At 44.3% G+C, this 24,320-nt stretch overlaps 1 protein-coding gene across 1 annotated transcript in view; it reads left to right on the top strand.

Moving 5' to 3' along the window:
- PTPRN2 (protein tyrosine phosphatase receptor type N2) overlaps nucleotides 1-24,320 on the top strand; it is a 947,086-nt gene that overhangs the window by 760,446 nt on the left and 162,320 nt on the right. The gene's annotated exons all lie outside the window — the stretch shown is intronic.

A 24,320-nucleotide genomic window follows, 5' to 3' on the forward strand; every position in this document is an offset into this window, starting at 1 on the left:
ATAACAGATGCCAATCAGGAGCTATTGTTCATATTATCTGACTGAAGGACATGTAAAATGACTGCTCTGAGCACAAGAGAGATCTAAAAATAAAAAAAAAATGGCAAATAAGATATCATTCAGTATAGCGCCACACCATGGCCAGCCCAAACCTAATTTTTTGGTAAGCAAATATATATTTTGGAGCACCTTAATGGAATATATAGGGGTGTGGCTTCATTGGAAAAGGGTATTTCCACAAAATAGTACATTACACCAAAGAGTATTACCCTGTATATACATTTCAGTACCCAGTAGAGCCCCTTTGACACATTATGCCATGGTAGAACACTTTGCACATGTTACACCACAGTAGAGCCAGTTATATACATGATGCCACAGTAAAGCCTCCTATACACGTAGCTCATAGTGGCGGGCAGCGGGGTCCGTCCGGGCAGCGCCAACGGCTGGGAGCTTGTAGCGGCCTTTGCCGGGTGGCGAGGCCGGATGCAGCCGCAAAATATTTTGAAATGACTGGCTGAACACTGATTGGCTGAGAGAATTCTCTCAGCCAATCAACGTCCGGTCAGTCATTTTTAAAATATTTAGAAGCCACATCCCACCCCCAGGAAAATGACGCTACAAGCTCCTAGCTGCTGCAGCTGCTCAGACGGACCCCGCTGCCTGCTACTAGGAGCTGCCGGCCTCTAGGAGCTGCCTGCCCCCCTGCCACTAGGAGCTGTCCACCCCTTGTCACGGATCAAGCTGCCCGCCCCCCGCCATATATACCCCGCTGGCTGCACATAGGTGTGTTTCAGCAGTGCTTCACAGCTAGCACACACCTAGGATCAGACCCGACACAAGCACCCGCGATGTGCCATTGATGGGTCCGTTTGTGAGACATCTGATGTCCCACCGGTGCGACCACAACATGTCACACACACACACAACCGATTTGGTTCGATTTCACGGCCAGATCTGTTGGGATCAGCCGAAATCGGTTCAGTGAATGGGGGCCTTAAGCTGAGGTATCCCATGCAGCCTTGCATGTAATACCTCGTCTATTGCCCGCAGGAGAGCCAGGTTTCCAGGGCGGTAGGATCGCCAATGATACATCATATGCACTCCTTTTGCATACAATGTATCATATGCAAAGACATTGACTGTCACAGGATCCTTGGGGCAGACTTGGCAATCTCCGGATCCGATCCGATGCGCACGGGACCGTGCATCAGATTGGATCCGGAGGTATAACACATACGATATGGCACTTTCCGCATGATTTATCGGCCCTATGGATCAAAATCATGTGAAAAAGGGCCATTGTATAACTGTATGTCCAACCTTAGCCATCACAATCCCCCCCTCCCCTCTCCCCCAACTGCATATTACTACGGGTAATTTATTGCCTTTGTTTATGGATGGTAGTTTCTGTTCATCAAGTTTGTGGTGCCCCCCCCCACACACACACACACACCCACCATGGGCTCCTCTCCAGCGCGTTTCCCCAGCGTGTGATGTAATGATGTCACACGCAAAACGGAGAAGTTGAAGCAAGATAGAGGAAGAGAGACCAGCAGACACTGCTGCTTCCCTTGGCTCCGACGCATCCCATGCCACCCTAGCACACCCATCTGCCCGCCCATCCCGTACACAGTAGTCAATAGCCGGCTCTGTGCACAGTCAACTGAATCAGTGGGGGATTTATCATCTCTGCCATGGCCGCACCCTCGCTGCGGCTGACTCGCCTCTAGTGCTCAGCCAGTGGGCAGTGGCAGGCAGCAGCATGTCATTGCGTCGTGCGGGTGCCGGCGCCCACACAGACCCCGCTGCTGCTTGCTCCCCCAAGCGGCAGCTGGGGTTTGCCTTACAGTAGTTATGCCACTGGCTCATACTGTATGAATCATACCTTATATTTATCTCTCAATGCTTGAAATTCTTTCAATGAACTATTTTTTCTTTATAAAAGTAATATATGATGAACCTCAGCTGTAATTACATGGCTGTATCCAGATGTCTCATTTCTATAATTGCCACTGATTGTTATAAAGAAAATGTAACAGAACAAGACAGTATCTGCAAGATTAGAAATTAAATGAATGTCATTCACCATTTATTATCCTTTAAAGCACACGAGTAACAATACTTTGTGGCAAAAAGCAATTAGCTAGAAATGCAGATTTTAATAATGCAAATTAGCCTTTAATGTAAAGTATTATGTCTACTATTAGTGGCTTGCCCCAATGTACTTTAAATAAAAGCACATTTTTGTGTTTTTAAATGAATATTTATTATATAAATTATTTATTACGAAAATAAAAGGCTGTTAATATGGCTAAAGTGTAATAAAAATAAATTAACTAAAGCTAGTAAATCCGCTGTCGGGATTTCAGGATTGTATATCAATTAGCTAACTGCGTACAATATATGAAGTGTTAACTAAACTAACTAAGCAACTGTCTTCTTCCATTACAAGCTGACATGCTCCCGAGGCTGTGTGATGATGTGCCAGCTGTGGAAAAGTCAGGAAAGGCAGGAACCTAAACATAATCTTTAATGCTCCATTCATAATGTTGACATGTTCATAATGTCGGCATGCCGGCAAAGTCCACATTGAGCAGGTCAACATCATGATGACACTGAAGAAATTAATGGAATATCGACATAGCATCCCGGGGCTGTTTAGCAGTGACTTACCTGATATGGTGGATACAGAGTCTCCCATTTTATGTTCCTGGTGTGGTGGTCAGCTGATGACTTCCAGAGGATTCAGTGACACTACCTGGGATTGACTATACATGACCCCTAACCCTCACCTTACTGCCTAAAACAAACCTCCCTTCTCGCAGGCTAACCCTAATATCCTCTGTTGGTCTTTGCAGAATGATGGCATTTCAAAGGTCAACATTCTCTGCACATCAACATTGCTGTCATGGTCAATGTTGACATTTTAAAAATGTCATCATGACTGTCGACACTGTGATGTCAACATTTTTACATAATACCGGGCACAGAGTGGAACAATTGCCCATATGAATCAGATTCTACCTATCCTTTTATAGAATGAACTTCATAAATGCTACCCCAAAGCCGATTGGTTGGTATCACGGTCATATGGGTGGTGTGTGTAGTTCATTTAGAACTTAATGCTGATGGTTCAGCATTACTTTTCAGTGGCCACAAGCATTTCCTCTTTGAAATAAAGCATGTTATCCTGCTCATAAGGCTGCATCACTTCTGGTCAAATAAGGGGTAGAGGGTTCCAGGTTTTTGTAGGCGATTGTATGCAATGCTTTTTCAGCCATCTATTTCTTGATTTACATTCATTTAGTTTATAAAACGCTGTCACCTTTTAGAGATAAATCCAGTGTCTGTGTTCTTGTTTTAGTGCGTTTAAGTGGAGTAAGGTAATGCTAAATATATTTATTACGCCTGATCAAGCCCATCACCCACAGGGTGGTTTAATTTAGTTCTACTGGGAATAAAATAGAGGTGTATACAGTTCATGTTCCTTCACTACATTGGTGAGATGCAATTAGTGTGCTGCTGCGTTGAGTATTGTTATCAGATACAGTAATTGGGGTGACTTTAGCGTAGCGTAGCCGAGGATTGGTTTGAAAGGTGAAGCACCTTTGACATTTTATATAATGACTCAGTAATTTCTAGCAATTTGCTTGCAGATAAACCCATCCAAAGTAATTCTAACATTGCACAATCAATCCTTCTTACTGTACATACCTCCAGTGATCATTAAGGGTCAGCTAACTAATTGAATAGATGACCTCTTGCTTGCCGGCTTTTGAATAAGCACTTTCAGGGAGATTGTGAAAGCAACACCTACTGTATACACATGGAAGGAAGTGTCTGCTCCCCATAGAAGAAATCCTTAAAATCAATTACTGATGTCCAACTGTATATTAGCCCCAGAGCATACTTCTCAACACTTCAGTTGGTTTTGGGACTCTCACACAGTGCAGCCACTCTTGCACTTGAAAAATGGGTGGGGCCTCCTGTAGGGGCCATGTGCCCCCCCTCCCCTCCCCTCCCATTTCTCATCAATATAGGTTCATGGCCAGCACTATGTAAGCTGCTGGCATGCCCCAAGAACTTTTGAATAGATGATGAGAAGATGGACAGGGGGACTCCCAATTGCCCCCCCCCCCCCCACCACCACCACCACCACCACCACCACCACCGCCACCACGGGACAATGCTGTCTGTGGGTGTGATGTGAAACAGCCTAAAAAAATCTTGACAAAAATTGGGTCAGTTGTGAGGAATACCCAAAGTGGTATAATGAATACATCCAATCATGTAGCCATCAGTGTGATAGATAATAGCAGCCATTTTCTTGTAAGATGCATTCTCCTTATTCTTCTCCCAGTCAGGGGTGCGTCTAGAGAGGGGATTCTAGCGCTGTCCCAGAGTCTACTCCACATGCATGAAATGCCATAGTCCATTTTCTGCAGCGCTGCTGCTGTCAATGTAGGACTCCAGAGTGTAAGTATTGAAAAAATATGGGTGCAGAGTGTTCGGTGTGGACACACCCCTGGCCCCCTGGGTCCCCTGTGCACCGCACACACTGCACTCATTATAAATATGCCAGTGCTCCCAGTATTTTCTCTATGGTGGGGAACAGTGCTGGCATGATCACTGTGTCACACACACCCAGCCTGCCTCAGGGAGAAAGGGAGATTACTATTTCCAAAAGTCTTCCTAACATTCAAGGAGAGTCGGCAAGTATGGCATCAATACATTATAAAGTACTCATTTAGTCATTTTGTTTCCTTTCATAAATAAATATGCAATCTATGGGTTTCCAGCTAATGTAGAACTACAAGTACCATAATGCCTTGCCAGTCAAAGGCCCTCTGTGGCAAACAGCCTGCAACCCTCCATAGTGCAGCAGAAAATGTCACCATTATTTTCATATAACCGTGTTTATTATTATGCACCAAATGAATGTATGAGCATTTGTTTCCATGGTTTCCATATAATACAATATAAAGCTATGTAAATAACATACAATAATGAATTCATATAGTTCTCTTCCCTCTGAATATTCTTCTCAGTAATAAGTGAGTGCGTTGCTAGTATGTGTTTGTATTTGCATGCATTATGAGGCTGATTCAGACCCAGTCATAACGGGCCGAATTTGTCCCCTTTCGCGATGTTTGGGGTTTCGCATGTGCAAACCATGTGTACTGTATGTGCATATGACATCAGCACCCGCCGCAAGTATACGCAGCCTAGCATATACGTATACTATAAGCCTTATTCTGGTTCACTCTTAGAGGCAAATTCCTTCTCAAATGGACAAAACCATGTGCACTGCAGGTGGGGCAGATGTAACAGGTGCAGAGAGAAATAGATTTGGGTGAGTTATTTGGTTTCTGTGCAGGAAAAATACTGACTGCTTTATTTTACACTGCAATATAGATCTCACATTGAAGAAATACCCCACCCAAATCTAACTCATGTTATAACATGTTATATCTGCCCCACCTGCAGTGCACATGGTTTTGTCCATTTGAGAAGGAAATTGCCTCTTGGGCCCTTATTCTAGTTGACTCGGAAGGATTTGTATTTCGGACGGCCACCGAGTGTTCTTAGCCCCGCCTACCGTTCAGATTGCTCACACCGTCCGAATGCGTTAAGATGCAGAGCGAATGGACCGCGAGTGGATGTTTCATATGAACACCTCCCACATCTGTGGGAAACTCCCCCATCCTCCGATGGACGCCGACCATCGAATGATGGATCGAGCGGTCAGGCAGCCCCCGAGTGCTTCAGACCACTCATACATTTTTTCCGTGTAAAAGCAGAGATATGGGCGGGAAGCTGGCATCCGGCTATGTCAGCTGTCCGCCCCCCACACGTGCGTCACGGCCGGATTACCATATATACACCCAGCATTTTAAAGGGAACGCCCATGAAACGCGGGGCGTATGCATATGGTAATGAGCCCAAACAGCCCTTCACACCCCTCTCCACCCCCTGCTTTGGATGGATCCGTACGATCCTTTTCTACACGTAATTCATGCCGTGTTCGGACGTGCAAGGCGTTGACACATGCGCAGAAATGTCTCTGCACCTGCTCAAACACTATACACTGGCCGTCCGTCCGAACACGCAGCCGTCCAACTCAATCAGAATAAGGGCCTAAGAGTGAACTTGAATAAGGCCCTATGTTTCATGTGTAATAAGCCTGTATATGGACATTTGTAAAAATAATCTAGTTCATTCTCCGGTTGTACTTACCCTTTCTTCTCCAGCACATGTTCACTATAATAAATCCCACACCTTGGATGGGCCCTACGCAATACTGACACATCCTGACATCTTTTATTACGATAAGAAAAAGCTGGACATATTATTTGCCCCCCCCTCCCCTATTGTGGCTGAAATGCACAATATGAAACAGTTGTGTTTAAAAATAGCCGGAGATATTTAAAGCTGTTTGGTGTTCACATGTTGCAAACGCATGTCCGCGTTTACAGAATTCTATAGATCCAGGCTGATATTGTAGTACTGAATGCTGCAAACCGCTTCCAGGTAAAATTGACCTTTTGTTTTGTATAAAAGGTACAATACATCTATACTCACATGTATGACAGGCTTATTTCAATTGCAATTTACAGCGAGACACTATTCTGCTCTGGGTGATTTTGGTTATCAGATGCCAAGTTTTTTTAAAGGTTGAATTTATTTTTTATGTATTTCAAGCAAAATCATGCAATGAAGTAACACAATTATAAATGGTTCCATGTATGCAAAGCTTTAATCCCTATGTATTTCATCATCCGTAAACGGGTTACCTAGAAACCGTACATTATGAGGTACATCTACTAAAGGTTCTAAAAATGAAAAGAGCTGATGTTTCCTATAGTAACCAATCAGATTCTGTCTATTATTTTCCAGGATGTGATAGCGAAATGATAGACCAAATCTAATTGGTTGTTATGGGCAACATCACTTCTTTTCAGTTTTATTTTTTGCTGGTGGTCATGTTGTATTGGTATTCCAAAACAATTTGATGAGGCGCTGGTCTCCTCTAGTGATGATGAAGTGGAGTCTATAAAGTTGACCAGACTGCCGCTCTCTAAAAGAAGTGATTGTACCTTCTTATTTGCAAAACTGAAACATAAAAGTTTCTTAAACAGACCTTATGGACTGAAAGAAATCTTTTTTAGAAATCGCTGTCTAGTCAAAATAATGAAAATGATTTCAATCGTTAAGCATACACTGTTTATTTCATATCTATCCTCCCCAAAATATACAATAAAAAAAATCATATATAAAAAACTTAATTACATACAATATACATAAAATAAAAAAGAAATATACAGTAATATAAAAATCAATTTTCTGCGGAAGAATTTAGTTTGCTAGAATTCATTCAAAAAACGGAGCGAGGGGGAATTGGCGGATGCGGAGGCAGTGTTGAATACTGTCAGGGTGAGTGGTGACAGCGAGCAGGAAGCCCTGCTCGCTGTCATCCACTCGCAAACAGCATTGAATACATACCAATGTATTAGTCCCATTTTAATGAAACCATTTAGCAAGCTACATGATGCTTTTGAGGCTTGGTATTAAAGATACAGTATGTCCAATATACTGTAAGAGGGTTACGTATATGATACAGTCCTGTAAATATGGACAGTCTTGTAAACAATTAAGATGTGTCCACATACATCTTGGCTTTTTTTCTCAATTTGTCACAACATGTAAAACATGGCTTAGCTGTTTTTCCAAATGTAGCAAGTGGATGGATCCTGAAAATTGTTTGCAGCAGTAGAATTTGTATAAAGTAATAGATTAGAGGTGGAAATCTTTAGAAAAATCACAAAGCGTGACTTTTGCAGGGTCCAAGGTGTGTCATATTGTGCCATACACGGCCAGTGGTGTAGCTAGATGCGACGGCACCCAGAGCAAGGGCGTAGTAGGTGAGGCTCCTGCGCAGTGAAAAGTGGGCACGGACCAACATTATACCACACACCGTAATGCCAATTGCACATTAGTGAACTTTGTAATTCCAATTACACATAAGCCCACACATGATGCCCACGACATACTATATAACACTCTGCAATGCCCACGACATACTATATAACACTCCGCAATGCCCACGACATACTATATAACACTCCGCAATGCCCACAACATACTATATAACACTCTGCAATGCCCACGACATACCATATAACACTCCGCAATGCCCATGACATACCATATAACACTCCGCAATGCCCATGACATACCATATAACACTCCGCAATACCCACGACATACTATATAACACTCCGCAATGCCCATTACATACTATAAAACACTCCGCAATGCCCATTACATACTATAAAACACTCTGCAATGCCCATTACATACTATATAACACACCACAATGCACATTGCATACTATATAACACACCATAATGCCCATTAAATACTATATAACACTCTGCAATGCCCATGACATACTATATAACACTCCGCAATGCCCATTACATACTATATAACACACCATAATGCCCATTACACATTTGACACATAAGTGCCACTTACCTACATACTCAATGCCAGGGGCTTCATGCTCGATGCCAAAGGGCTTCATGCTCGATGCCAAGGGGCTTTATGCTCGATGCCAAGGGGGACTGAATTTGCTCGTTGCCAATGGGAACAGAACTGTGCAGCGGCCTGCTCCCGGCCGCTATTTTCAATTCAATGCACCGCCGGTGGTGTGCAGCAGGGAGGGAGGGTGGGAGCGGTGTTGTGCAGCAGGGAGGGAGGGTGGGAGCGGTAGTATGCAGCAGGGTAGGTGGGTGCAGTAGGGTGCAGCAGGGTGGGTGTGGGAGGGTAAGTGCAGTAGGATGGGTGCAGTAGTGTGCAGCAGGGTGGGTGTAGCAGGGAGGGTTGCAGTAATGTGCAGCAGAGTGGATTTGCACTAGTGTGCAGCAGGGTGGGTGCGAGGGTGGGGTGCAGCAGGGTGGGAGTACACCTGACCTTACTCACCCCCCCACCTGTGCTGGTTTGCTGCGTGATCCACCTCCCCCTGCCTGTGCTGCGTGATCCACCTCCCCAGGGCCGGCGCTACCCGCTCAGCGAAGGATGCAAAGCAGGGAGGCGCCAGGCTAAAGAGGCGCTCTTCCCCTGCCTGCATCCCTGCTGATTTCTGCTCTGCTTCAGTTGTTCTTGCCGGCTGCTGCTGCCTGTCAAAGCATAGGACAGGCAGGGCAGCAGCGCGGGCAGCTCGGAAACCCTTCCACCAGTTATTTTCAACGCAATAGAAAGTGAAAGTCAGCGCCGCAGCTCCCGAAAAAGTGGCGGAGCTACGTGGAAAATGGGCGGAGCTACAAGGGAGAGTGTTTCCTGTGTGTCACAGACTACAGTGGCAGCAAAGCTTCATTAAGTAAGTGGAGTCAATCAGCTAGAGAATGAGTGTGTGTTGTGTGTATGTTGTGGTGTGGGACATTGTTTGTAGAAGTGGTGCAGCTACTGGGAACATTGGGCCTGATTCTGGTTTGACCCGCAAAGCTGCGAAATTTGCAGCTTTGCGGGCTCTCTAAACGCCGTCCGGCACCCGCACAAACATCTGCCCACCCTCGCATGCTGATTTCCATGCATGCATGTGAATGGATGTTTAGCATAAACATCCATTCACAGCCTTGTGTGCCGGGTCAAAATCATTCAATGGTCGACGACCATCGATTGATTTTGCAAGTGCTCAAAGCTGTAAGACACCTCTCTGGTGTCTTACATTTGCAAGCACCGTGGGTGGGCAGCTGACATTGACTGACATCTGCTGCCTGCCCCCTGCACCCGTGTCATGTTTGAATTTCCATGGAAACGCCCATGAAATGCTGGGTGTTCCCATGGGCACGACGATGGCCCACGGCCCCCGCCCACACTGCCGTGTGTGAGTGGCCGGCGAATAATCAGTTTGCCGTGCCCGCTCGCACACTGGGGCTTCACTCGGCATAATTACTTATGCGCAGTCTATAAAAATCGCTCCCCTGTGCGTATAGAATCACCCCCATTATGCGTGTACGCAGCGAGCTACTACAAACATTATGTGAGTAAATGGCGCTGCTGCTATGGGCATTATGTGTGTAAACGGAGTGGCTACTATGGGCATTATGCGTGTAAACGGAGTGGCTACTATGGGCATTATGCGTGTAAACGGAGTGGCTACTATGGGCATTATGCGTGTAAACGGAGTGGCTACTATGGGCATAATGTGTGTAAACGGAGTGGCTACTATGGGCATAATGTGTGTAAACGGAGTGGCTACTATGGGCATAATGTGTGTAAACGGAGTGGCTACTATGGGCATAATGTGTGTAAACGGAGTGGCTACTATGGGCATAATGTGTGTAAACGGAGTGGCTACTATGGGCATTATGTGTGAAAAGGGAGCTGCTACTTAGGGCATTATGCACGTAAACGGAGCTGCTTCTGAGGGCATTATGCGTGTACGCGCCGCTGCTACTACAGACATTATGGGCAATATATATATGTAAGTGGTGCTGATGTTTCTAAGTGGCGCTGCAACTGTGGGCATTATGTGTAAGAGGAACTACTACTGCAAGCTTTATGTGCATAACGGGAGCTACTAGTAGGGGTATTAGGTGCTACTACTGCAGGAATCATTATGTTTATAAGGGGCGCTACTGCTGTGGGCATTATGTGTGTAATGGACGCTGCTATTGCAGGCACTATAATGTGTATAATTTGTGCTACTATTGAGGTATTATGTGTATAAGGGACACTACTACTGTAGGCATATGTGTAAAGGGCACTATTGTGTAGTGAAGGGGAACTGTGGTGTCTAATGTGAATAAGATTGTGCTACCGGTGTGGTGTAGTATGGGAGGGCGCAAATTTATAGTTTGCAGGAGGGCGCCGAACACCCTAGCACCGGCCCTGCACCTCCCCCTGCCTGTGCTGCGTGATCCACCTCCCCCTGTTGTGCTGCATCCTGTGGCTGTGCCCCCGCTCCCCCGGGAGAGAGAAAAACATCCATGGGTACAAATAAGAAATATAATTTGTCTGTAAAATACCAGAACCTACCAAATCAGCAATGGATATCTATACCAGGTTGAACTAGATGGACGCAAGTCTTTTTTCAGCCTTACCTACTATGAGATGTGCTGCTGCTATGTAAAATTCATTCATATCTCCCGCTAGCCAATGGGCGCTTGCGGTCCAGCAGCCAATCAACTGGTGGCTGCTGGACCGCGAGTGCCTATTGGCTAGCGGTCCAGCGGGAGCTATGAATGAGGTTTACATAGCAGCACGGACGTCTCTCCCTCACACACAGCGCGCAGGGGAGCGGGCGAGCGAGCTGGCGGTGACGGCACAGCTCCGGCGCCATGCTATGTTCCTGCGCCCGGAGCGTGTGCTCCGCCGGCTCCGGGCTCGCTACGCCTCTGTACACGGCGTAGTAAAACCAAGATGTATGTGGACACATCTGTAGTGACAAACGCAGGGCCGGATTAAGGAAGGAGGGGCTGTGCCCCCCCCCCCCCCATGCCACAATTTTTAAGCTAAAGATTTTGTGCATGGGAGTGGGGTAGTGCTGCAGCTTCACCAATCTGCCAATGTGACAATGATTAATGGTGCTGAGCAAGGCATTACTGGGAGTTGACTAAGTCCCAAGAGACTTTGCACAAGAGGTTAGAGGCTTGTGCTGAGCTCTGCTTGGGGGAGCTCTTCATATGCTTCTCAGGCCCATGGAGGACAGCAGCAGTGGTCTCGTCATGGAAGGGTTTTTAATCAAAGGCAGCGCTGAGCCTATCAGGGCTCCTACAGAGTAAGGTAGAGAGGGATAAACAAAAGCTTTTCATGTGGTAATATATATATATATATATATATATATATATATATATATATATGTTTATATTAATCCCCCCCTGCAGTTACCCATTGACCAAGTGTATACTGCCTTTACTCTGTTTTTTGACAGTGTAATATTCTCCCGTGCAGTTTGCAGCCAGTAATGACAAGTGGAAGGGGCCCCCCTGTCTAAAGTGACCCAGGCCCCCCGAAGGCTTAATCCGGCAATGGCTCCAAGCTGTTCTCACAGGGAGCAAACAGACATTATGATGATATTATCACCTGCTGCTTGTATTGTTCCATACCACTAAGTAGCTATTTCAGAACCCATTTTATAGAATTACTAATTAGGGCATCTTGAAAATATTTGGACATTAGACATGCTAGGAAGAATGCAAGAGCAGGACCAAAGAATGCCCTAGGGCCATTATACTGTAGGTAATATATGTAACTGTACTTAATATATGGTATGCATGGTGTTTACTTGACCTATGACTAGGGAAATATTAGTCCAATATTCCTTTTTTTTTTTGCAATAGTCTAGAGGATACAGCCTGGCATTCAGCGCTGTCACTCCAATGGTGACATCACCACCTTACAGTACATACTGTGAATTACAGCCAGGGAAGACAGTGGAGATTTCTCTTCTGCTTTATGAACCATGAAACAGTACTGTAAATCCTGATAGTACGTGCTAGGTATACATTTATCTCAGTGACCAAACAGGTGATAAACCATGATTTAGTCACGGAGTACACACTCTTTCTAGTGTGCTCCAGAAATAAACTACTTCTTTATTTTCCTAGAGACATGTATGGAGGTGGCTAATAATAATGCTTCGCTACTAGTAGGCAGCAACTGCAGCATGCAATGAAACCAGGACTTATTAAACTGAACATTATTTGGAATGCACATAAAATCACATACCTTATCCCTTATCCAAATATCCGTTATTCAAATTATTCCGAAAACCATAGTTTCCCAAATATACTTTTAATTTTTTATTTTTTTGCTAAAAACCTACTGGCTACATCTGTAACTGGCACTACTGGGGAAATAAGATGTAACTGGCACTAATGGGGAAATAAGATGTAACTGGCACTACTGGGGAAATAAGATGTAACTGGCACTACTGGGGAAATAAGATGTAACTGGCACTACTGGGGAAATAAGATGTAACTGGCACTACTGGGGAAATAAGATGTAACTGGCACTACTGGGGAAATAAGATGTAACTGGCACTAAATATGTGCAAGGACATGATTGCTTGGCATTCACATTCAGTATATGAGATTGTACACAAACTTTGTTTCATGTTTTAAAACCTTGTTTCATGCACTAATAAAATATGTGTGTGTATTTCATGTGTTTGATGTGTTTATACAATATAAATGCAAGATACCTCAAGATACCCCATTCAAATATAAAAATATTCCAAAATACGGAATAATCCATTATCCAAAATCCTTCTGGTCCCGAGCATTTTGGATAAGAGATACTCAACCTGTATAGGCAAGCCCACAGCTTGAAGTATTCCTGGAGAGGTAATGGAACTCATTTACCTGTTACCTCCCCCCTTTCCTCCCCCATTAGGCAGAGCCAGGAACAGCGGTATGATTTCTGCCTCCCTCCTGCAAACTACAGTATAATGGTTTTGTGTTGGAATTACTGTGGAGTATTTCTAGAATGAACAGGAAATTCTAGAGGGAATTTTAGAAAAATTAGAACAAACTAGTTTCACCTAATAATTACAGGTGGTGGATTTCTTTAGAAAGGATTTTTAAATGTTTGTTTAGTTTTGTACTTGTAAATTAATTTAAACATTTCCAAATAGAATTCACCCAAACAAACCAGCTCTTATTATGTCTGACTTTATACAGCTGTTTTGTGTTTGACTTGAAACACCTGGATCTGACTTGTAGCGGCAGCTCTTATTCGGACGCCATTACGTTAGCCAATGTTGAAAAATGTCCAAGTTTATGTAAAAAATTGGACAGTTCACAAAACCAGGCACAAATCGTCTGCCATTACTTCCTGGACTATGTGGGAGGGTAAGTGACTGTTTGTGGGGTTTAACTTTTCCATTTTCAGTATTCATCCCCTTTGTCCATACACTCTCCTCCCCATAGCTTAGGCTGGGTACACACTGGCCAATATACAGTATTGTGAGCTGGTTGGTGGTTTTTCTCCAATATGTCTGTATGTTGCATTTCACAGACCTATTTGTAGTGGCAGCTGCAGCATATTTCACACACTCTTAAGCCCATCTCCGGACCTAATGTGAAACTAGCCAATAGGAGTACGGCGATGGGCTTAGGAGTGAGTTCATTTAAATGCTGTCCCAGTTGTGACATCAGCCACAAGACATAGGGAGGATGATTGCTAAGTTTGTATGAATATTGTTCATTCAGCCATTCCATCAACCAGAGGGGAACCCAAGAATTACACTCACTCTCTCTCTCATGCTTGCATTTGTGTCACACTGTCTTACTCCCAGTTTTTACTCTGCATTGGAAATTACAATGTAGCCTAAATCCTTGCGTTATACACTAGGTCCACAGGAAATACTAGGAGTGAATTGTTTGCTAAACATATAGTCAGAAACAGTGTGTAACTACAATTATGGAGCAGGATGGACTGGCCCACTGGGTCATATGGGAAACCCCCAAGGGGCCCTATTGCATAGGGACCCATCTCTAGGAATCGGTGCAGTTGTATTATAGATTTTACATATGTTATCTTATACCTCACATGACTATGATGTATTCTCTATAGTGAGTTGCTGTTATGAATATGGTACATTATCATGATGCACTAGCAGTACTACAGATGGAGCCCCTCTCATGCTTGCAGGGGCTGGTTATAGAATCGCCAGCCCCCGCCAGCCGTCAGAAGGGGGTGCGTGCACACGAGACGCTCGTGCTCCCCATTTCGATGGAACTCCCTGCCACTGTATCCCTGTCCGCCATCGCTGGTCCCCGTCGCCTCCCCACACCCCCCTAACCGTCTCCTTGAAGTGGTGACAGGCAGGGTTCCACCGCCCAGCCGCCAACTGACTGGGATGCGTGTGCGTATGAGAAGCACATCTGGTAGGGAATGTCTGTGTGCGCATGCACATGTGGTAGGGAATGTAGACTGTAAGCTCCACTGGGGCAGGGACTTGTATGTATGCGCTATATAAGAAACTGTTAATAAATAATATATATATATATATATATATATATATATAAAATTATATCATTTCAGGAAGGTTTTTATGCTGTCAATAAATGTGTAATACCCTTTGCTATTGCTTTGGGGTAAGAAGAGTTAAAATATTTACATATTCAATAATCCAATTAAGTGAACTGCCTATTGATTTTTTCTTTCCCTTAACACTGTGCAGAGGATGCTGGACACAAATCTCTTTCTCTTGATAAAAGGGGATAGAGTCTTACAGAGTCTCAGCAGGGAAGCAGGGATGGGAGAGGCTCCCGTGGAGCCTGTGGATGGAACAGCACAAGCTGCATTGTATATTTCTAGCTTGCAAGATCAATCTCAAGACTCCTCTTCCCAAGCCAGGAAGGAACAAAGGGTTCTCACCTCTCAACCCTTCCTCTGTAAAGCCCTGACTACAGTCAGCCTCAATCTCCCCACTGCTGTCTCCTCCTTCTAGGAGGAAGCTTAGGATCCAGCAGTCTGTATATTGTCATTATTATTTGTGTCATTTTGATTTTTTTTTGTGAATTTCATCCTAAATGCTGCTGCTGTGTAGCCAATGATGGGACAAAAGGGGGTTTTATGTGTTAATACCGGTTGATTATGATGACTTTATTTAGAGCTCTGATATTCAAATATACATTTGCAAAGATGTTTTAACAAAAGTTCACGTTTAAAATTGCTGGGGCAAGACTTGCTGGTGTTTGTGCATTGAAGCAATGGATAGAAAAAGAGATTTTTAAGTTGATATTACATATCACATGTATTCACAGAGACAGAATTACCATTGGTACAGCAGGTGCATTGCACCGGGGCCCCTGGGGACTGAGGGCCCCATAGAAAATATTATTTTTATCTAGTGTTAAACTTTGTATTTTCCTCTTGACTTTAATTATTTTATCTTTCTGTTGTCCTTTGTCAAATACATTTGCGTATGGATAAGCGATCCATTCACAATTCTCTCACAAATTTACATGGGACGGGTTTTCTTTCTGTCTGGGCGGTGGCTATATACTTGCAGTCATGCTTATGCGATCCAACCTGAATAACCGCCTAAGCACAAAACCCTATATATTTTATAACTGGGCATCAATTAATGTTCCCATTCCTAAGAATAGAATACCCATGTTTAATAAATGGCAGGTATAGAACCTGATGGAAACCCTCTGATATAAATGAACCCTCTGACAGATGGCTAGTGTCATTTTGTTGGGAGCCAATAAGCTAACCAGTATATCTTTGGTTTATAATGCATTATAGTGGCAAGATTAAGTGGAGTGCCAACCCCTCCCCTAAACACCATGGGGGTTATTCTCGTTCACTCTTTCTGACAATTTCCTTCTTAGATGGACAAAACCACGTGCACTGCAGGGGGGCAGATGTAAAATGTGCAGAGAGAATTTGATTTGGGTGAGTTATTTTGTTTCTGTGCAGGGTAAATACGGACTGCTTTATTTTTACACTGCAATATAGATCTCATTTTGAAGTAAAACCCCACCAAATCTAATTCTCTCTGCACAAGTAACATCTGCCCCACCTACAGTGCACATGGTTCCATCTAAGAAGGATTTTGTCAGAAAGAGTGAACTAGAATAAGTCCCCATGTTTGTGAGAGTGGCAAGAGGAAATGGCCAATCCAGTGAGAGGCATGCCTGTTACTTACAGAGCTTGGTTATCCCAATACTAGTGCTAGATTGCTCTACAGCCCCAGAATCCAATCTATTCATCTAGTCTGAGACTGAGGACGAGTAGGCAGCCCATCTAAGCAAGCTCCACTTGATAAAAAAAAAAGCACTGTATAATAAATATTACAGAAATCATAATAATGAGATTTTTTTTTATTGTTTAAATAAAGCAATTCATGCTACTCCAGTTTGTCTTTTGGCTTTGTGGCCTTTTTTCAAACAAGCACTGGGGTTTACTTATGGTTGTAATGTGTCTGTTTTGTACATAGGGAGTTATTCAGACCTGATCATTGCAGCGCAATTTAGCAGTGTCCTGTGATCACCCTGTGATTAGATAGCCACTGCCCAGTGTGAGCCTGCGAATTGCTTAGCACAGCTTGCAAAAATTAGCTAGATCGGGGATTCAATGCAAATCCATTTGCAAGCTGCTCGCCATTAAATTATTTTTTCCAGTGTATGTACTCTGTGCGTAGCCCAGGACTTACTCGGCTGCTGCAATAGAAGCAGTCGCTTAGGGGCAAGAGCTGACGTCACATGACTTACCCTCAAACATTTGGGTATGCCTGCATTTTCCCTGACAATCCCAGAAAATGACCAGTTACTCTCAGCCAGAACTGGGTATTGCCAGATTCCCTTAGCTGGCGTTGGCCGGCGGAAAAGTGCTCCATCTGATGGGGAAGCACGAGCGTCTCGCACGCATGCGCGTCCCCATCAACATGGCGGTAGGGAGCACTTTTCCTGCCTGTCTCCGCTTCAGGGAGATGGACAGGTTTAGGGCGGAGCTGGGGAGGGGGAATCGGTGGAGCTGCAGAGGGCTCTTTCGAAATGGGGCACGCTAGCATCTCATGCACGCGTGCCCCCTTCCGATGTTTGGTGCAGGCTGGTGGATGGCGCTTGCTGGTGGATGGCGATTCCAACGGGAGCTGCTCCATCTGTACCACCCCCAAACACCAGCTTCCTGTCAATCGACTTGCGTGCAGACAGCGATCAACAACATAGCAGGATTTTATGGCAGGATGGATACTACAATCAATACACATGCGCCAGCTATCGATATTCGCCCGGTCTGCAAATTCACAGATATGCAAACAACCTCCATAGTGTAATAAGATCCTATAAACAGGAAATGTGACTTCCCTAATATGAACCTCATTGATTTAAAGGTCCCAACCAAAATTATGATTTGGTGAAAATTGTATAAGTGGGCTGATGGCTGAAGTCTATTTCTTGAACAAATCCTGTTACGCTTTCTCATCTGCTTACATCACGTGCAGTGAGTATTGATTGCAAGAAGAAATTACTAGTACTGTAAACCTAAATCCAAGTGTTTGTTTTTAGTATCATGCTGGACACAGTCGCACATATGCTAGCAAAGCTCTGAGGACTTTGAAAGTGAGTGAAGTTGAAACAACTATATAAAAGTGCATTAGGTCTTTGTGGACAATGTCATTTTAGTAATGGTCCAAGGGGCTAATTCAACTTTGATCGCTAGTTAGAGAATTTGCAAATCAAGCGATTATCGAATGGCTGTATATGCATTCCGTGTGCATTGCGCATGTGCAAGGACAATTAGCAAAATAGTATGTGTAGGGATCATAAATGCAAACACCTCGCAGCTTCCATGACAGGAAGCCGTCATTTGGGGGTGGAAACCTGGTGTTTTCGGGGTGTGGTAGAAAAAATGCTGGCTTGCCTAGGCTTTTTTGAGAAGTGTGTGTGTGACATCAGAAATACCTACTTGCAACCTGTCTCATATGCAAATTAGTGGAAGGATCAGAGATAATCTCAAAAACCATTCCATGCTTCGGGAATTGGGCATGGATTTGCGCAATTCCCCCAAGTCTGCTATACAAGCTTAAAAGTACAGTTGTCACTATGGGCCTGATTCAGACCCAGTTGTCATTTAGCGAGGATTCCCTAAACTACAACTGCTGGCATTAGGCTGCACACACCACCCAGCGACCGAGGCAGAATCAGTCCCTATGTTCCAAAGTCACCTATCAAGTCTGTGTTATTACTTTATTGTTGGAGCACTTATCTCCAATGTCATTATTTCTGGTAGCACTATAGAGACAATAAAATGAACATAACGGATATCACACAATTGTCTTTTAAAACATCTAGTTTATTTCTTAGTTATGTCTCAGGCATGACTATAGCCAATATGGGGAAGATTTAACGAGTGATATTCTTGTTAGCACTTGTTATGTGGTGGTCCAACCAGTTTAAAGAGCTAAAACTCAATGATACATTATATTTTTTGGTACTTGTTTCCTAGCACGGCCACAATCTTCTTGGTCGTGTGCCTTAACTTTAAGGCACACGATGCCCCCGATGGACCCGATTTTCTTTAAAATCAGGTCCATTTTACCATCAAATGGAAAATCGGGTCCATCGCGTCGGTCATGTGCCTTTAATAAGGCACACGACGCGACCGACGCGATTTCAATGTTAAAAATATTTTAACATTGAAGCCTATGGAGAAATCGCGTCCATCGGGTCCATCGCGTCGGTCGCGTCGTGTGCCTTAACATGGCACACGACGCGACCGACGCGATGGACCCGATTTCTCCATAGGCTTCAATGTTAAAATATTTTTAACATTAAAATCGCGTCGGTCGTGTCGGTCTTGTGCCATTATAATGGCACAAGATAAGATGGACTTGATTAAGTCCATCTTAACATAGTAATCAATGGGAAATGGGCCAATATGGGCCATTTCTCATTGTATATGGCCCTGTCATGCCCCCCCATTGTAAACGCCACCCCACTATTGACGCCAACCCGAAGCGTGGCGAGCGCAGCGAGCCCGCGAGGGGCGGCGGTGCGCGTCCTCCGACCTTTTCATTCCCCTACTATCCACGTCGGCGTGGAGGTGAGAATAGAATAGTGTGGCGAGCGCAGCGAGCCACCGAGCCCGAAGCGTGGCGAGCGCAGCGAGCCCCGCGAGGGGACGCGTATAACTTCACAGGTATACGCGTCCCCTCGCGGGGCTCGCTGCGCTCGCCACGCTTCGGGCTCGGTGGCTCGCTGCGCTCGCCACACTATTCTATTCTCAACTCCACGCCGACGTGGATAGTAGGGGAATGAAAAGGTCGGAGGACGCGCACCGCCGCCCCTCGCGGGCTCGCTGCGCTCGCCACGCTTCGGGTTGGCGTCTATCGTGGGGTGCGGTGTACGCCGTTAAATTTGGGGGGGTTGGGAATATTTTACATTGAATGCAATGTAAAATCGGGTCCCAGGGACCCGATTTACATTTAAAAAAAAAAAAAAATCGGGTCCAAAATCGGTCGGTCGCGTCGATCGCATCGCATGCGACCAAATCGCATGCGATGCGATCGACCCGATTTTTCCGACACGACCACCCCGATGTAAATCGGTGTGGCCGTGCTAGGAAACAAGTACCATTTTTTACATTTTCTTTTGGAAACTTAAGCTTGATGAGAAATCTTTTCAATTTTGCCATATCAGATAACTGTGGTAAATGTCTGATATCCACCTTAGTTAATACCATATAAAGTCTTCTTAAAGTGAACATATCAGAATACTAGCTAAGCCCGCTCGAAGCAAAAGCTTTGATAGCTAGTCTGCTTCTGTGTTTGTGCATGTGTGAGAAAGAGATGTAGTTTCACTCTCTGCCATCAGATGGCAGTGTTTCGGCTCACGGACACTAGACATATAAATAGATGATTTGGAAATAATTCCACAGAGAACTACATCAATCTGGCTGTTACAGGGCTTTGAGAGCAATGATGGGTCAAGGTACTTTGTTTTTGGGGGGCAGGGGGCAAATTGGGAATGTGTGATCTACTTTTTTAAGTATTTGGCACATTGGGATGGGTGTCTTTGTGTATGTGGTGGTGGTGGTGGTGGTGGGGGCAGTTTGGACCCCCCCCCGGGCTCTCCACACCCCAGCTCACAGCATAAGATATATATTAAAACTATTTTGTCAATTATCGGCTTATTTATTTATTTACAGTTTCTAATATAATATATATATATATATATATATATATGTCACAACAAAAGAATGACCCCACGTGTGCCCTTAAGTTGTGAGCGGCTACTCTATAGCCCCCCCTGTTAGTGGGAGGCGATGTTTAGAAATGGAAAGAAAGGAGGTATAGAGAGCGCTTTTTAACCACCAATAGATTGTCAAAATACAAAAACAGTACAAATATTTTTAAAAAACCAGTGTGCTTTTTATTATTAGATAATTTTCACATCTGGAAATGGTATCCTTTTCGGAAATACAAGCAACCCGACGCGTTTCGTCTTGAAAAAGACTTCATCAGGGGTTTAGTACATTGTGATATTAAAATGCTTGTACTAGCATGTGTTTCCTCAGATTGGCGTAGACAATAATGATATTCCTCAGTGGGGCAGACTCAGAAAATCGGTAGTGATTTTAACAATGCTTCTACCAGCTTGTATTGTTCCAAAATTCCTAGGATTGTGGTGAACTCCCTCAATGGGGTAGATTTCAGATGTCTAAAGAAAATTCAATATATATACAGGCGTCTAATTTCTTGTGTGAGGGCTGTGGTAGTCTTCTCTTCACAGGAATGATTAACCGGATTATCCCTTTTGTAGGGTCAAGGTAGCCCCGGTGTGTTCCCAATCTTTAAGGGTCTTGGGGTTTTACTCAGTTTTTAGGTTAAATGAGGAAAATGCTGTGTTGGACCCGGTCCAATGATAGGGGTCCACAATATCTAATGGTCCTTTGTAAACGCACGTAGAAGGCAGAACAGAAGATTCCGTTTCTGGTCTGAATAGAAAGTGGATCTGTCTGCCAATACCTTATTTATTTACAGTTTCTAATATAATATATATATATATATATATATATATATATATAGCGCATCAGATTCCATTGTGCTTCACAATTGTTGACAGTTATAGAACAAACTGGGTACAGACATGGAGGTAAGAGGGCCCTGCCTCAAGCTTATCTGCTGAAGTTATTACTTGGAGTTTATTGTTGGAGCACTTATCTCCAATGTCATTATTTCTGGTAGCACTATAGAGACAATAAAATGAACATAACGGATATCACACAATTGTCTTTTAAAACATCTAGTTTATTTCTTAGTTATGTCTCAGGCATGACTATAGCCAATATGGGGAAGATTTAACGAGTGATATTCTTGTTAGCACTTGTTATGTGGTGGTCCAACCAGTTTAAAGAGCTAAAACTCAATGATACATTATATTTTTTGGTACTTGTTTCCTAGCACGGCCACAATCTTCTTGGTCGTGTGCCTTAACTTTAAGGCACACGATGCCCCCGATGGACCCGATTTTCTTTAAAATCAGGTCCATTTTACCATCAAATGGAAAATCGGGTCCATCGCGTCGGTCATGTGCCTTTAATAAGGCACACGACGCGACCGACGCGATTTCAATGTTAAAAATATTTTAACATTGAAGCCTATGGAGAAATCGCGTCCATCGGGTCCATCGCGTCGGTCGCGTCGTGTGCCTTAACATGGCACACGACGCGACCGACGCGATGGACCCGATTTCTCCATAGGCTTCAATGTTAAAATATTTTTAACATTGAAATCGCGTCGGTCGTGTCGGTCTTGTGCCATTATAATGGCACAAGATAAGATGGACTTGATTAAGTCCATCTTAACATAGTAATCAATGGGAAATGGGCCAATATGGGCCATTTCTCATTGTATATGGCCCCGTCATGCCCCCCCATTGTAAACGCCACCCCACTATTGACGCCAACCCGAAGCGTGGCGAGCGCAGCGAGCCCGCGAGGGGCGGCGGTGCGCGTCCTCCGACCTTTTCATTCCCCTACTATCCACGTCGGCGTGGAGGTGAGAATAGAATAGTGTGGCGAGCGCAGCGAGCCACCGAGCCCGAAGCGTGGCGAGCGCAGCGAGCCCCGCGAGGGGACGCGTATAACTTCACAGGTATACGCGTCCCCTCGCGGGGCTCGCTGCGCTCGCCACGCTTCGGGCTCGGTGGCTCGCTGCGCTCGCCACACTATTCTATTCTCAACTCCACGCCGACGTGGATAGTAGGGGAATGAAAAGGTCGGAGGACGCGCACCGCCGCCCCTCGCGGGCTCGCTGCGCTCGCCACGCTTCGGGTTGGCGTCTATCGTGGGGTGCGGTGTACGCCGTTAAATTTGGGGGGGTTGGGAATATTTTACATTGAATGCAATGTAAAATCGGGTCCCAGGGACCCGATTTACATTTAAAAAAAAAAAAAAATCGGGTCCAAAATCGGTCGGTCGCGTCGATCGCATCGCATGCGACCAAATCGCATGCGATGCGATCGACCCGATTTTTCCGACACGACCACCCCGATGTAAATCGGTGTGGCCGTGCTAGGAAACAAGTACCATTTTTTACATTTTCTTTTGGAAACTTAAGCTTGATGAGAAATCTTTTCAATTTTGCCATATCAGATAACTGTGGTAAATGTCTGATATCCACCTTAGTTAATACCATATAAAGTCTTCTTAAAGTGAACATATCAGAATACTAGCTAAGCCCGCTCGAAGCAAAAGCTTTGATAGCTAGTCTGCTTCTGTGTTTGTGCATGTGTGAGAAAGAGATGTAGTTTCACTCTCTGCCATCAGATGGCAGTGTTTCGGCTCACGGACACTAGACATATAAATAGATGATTTGGAAATAATTCCACAGAGAACTACATCAATCTGGCTGTTACAGGGCTTTGAGAGCAATGATGGGTCAAGGTACTTTGTTTTTGGGGGGCAGGGGGCAAATTGGGAATGTGTGATCTACTTTTTTAAGTATTTGGCACATTGGGATGGGTGTCTTTGTGTATGTGGTGGTGGTGGTGGTGGTGGGGGCAGTTTGGACCCCCCCCCGGGCTCTCCACACCCCAGCTCACAGCATAAGATATATATTAAAACTATTTTGTCAATTATCGGCTTATTTATTTATTTACAGTTTCTAATATAATATATATATATATATATATATATGTCACAACAAAAGAATGACCCCACGTGTGCCCATAAGTTGTGAGCGGCTACTCTATAGCCCCCCCTGTTAGTGGGAGGCGATGTTTAGAAATGGAAAGAAAGGAGGTATAGAGAGCGCTTTTTAACCACCAATAGATTGTCAAAATACAAAAACAGTACAAATATTTTTAAAAAACCAGTGTGCTTTTTATTATTAGATAATTTTCACATCTGGAAATGGTATCCTTTTCGGAAATACAAGCAACCCGACGCGTTTCGTCTTGAAAAAGACTTCATCAGGGGTTTAGTACATTGTGATATTAAAATGCTTGTACTAGCATGTGTTTCCTCAGATTGGCGTAGACAATAATGATATTCCTCAGTGGGGCAGACTCAGAAAATCTGTAGTGATTTTAACAATGCTTCTACCAGCTTGTATTGTTCCAAAATTCCTAGGATTGTGGTGAACTCCCTCAATGGGGTAGATTTCAGATGTCTAAAGAAAATTCAATATATATACAGGCGTCTAATTTCTTGTGTGAGGGCTGTGGTAGTCTTCTCTTCACAGGAATGATTAACCGGATTATCCCTTTTGTAGGGTCAAGGTAGCCCCGGTGTGTTCCCAATCTTTAAGGGTCTTGGGGTTTTACTCAGTTTTTAGGTTAAATGAGGAAAAT

Source organism: Crinia signifera, chromosome 5 (assembly GCF_055691185.1).
Source record: "Crinia signifera chromosome 5, ASM5569118v1, whole genome shotgun sequence".
NCBI lineage: Eukaryota > Metazoa > Chordata > Amphibia > Anura > Myobatrachidae > Crinia > Crinia signifera.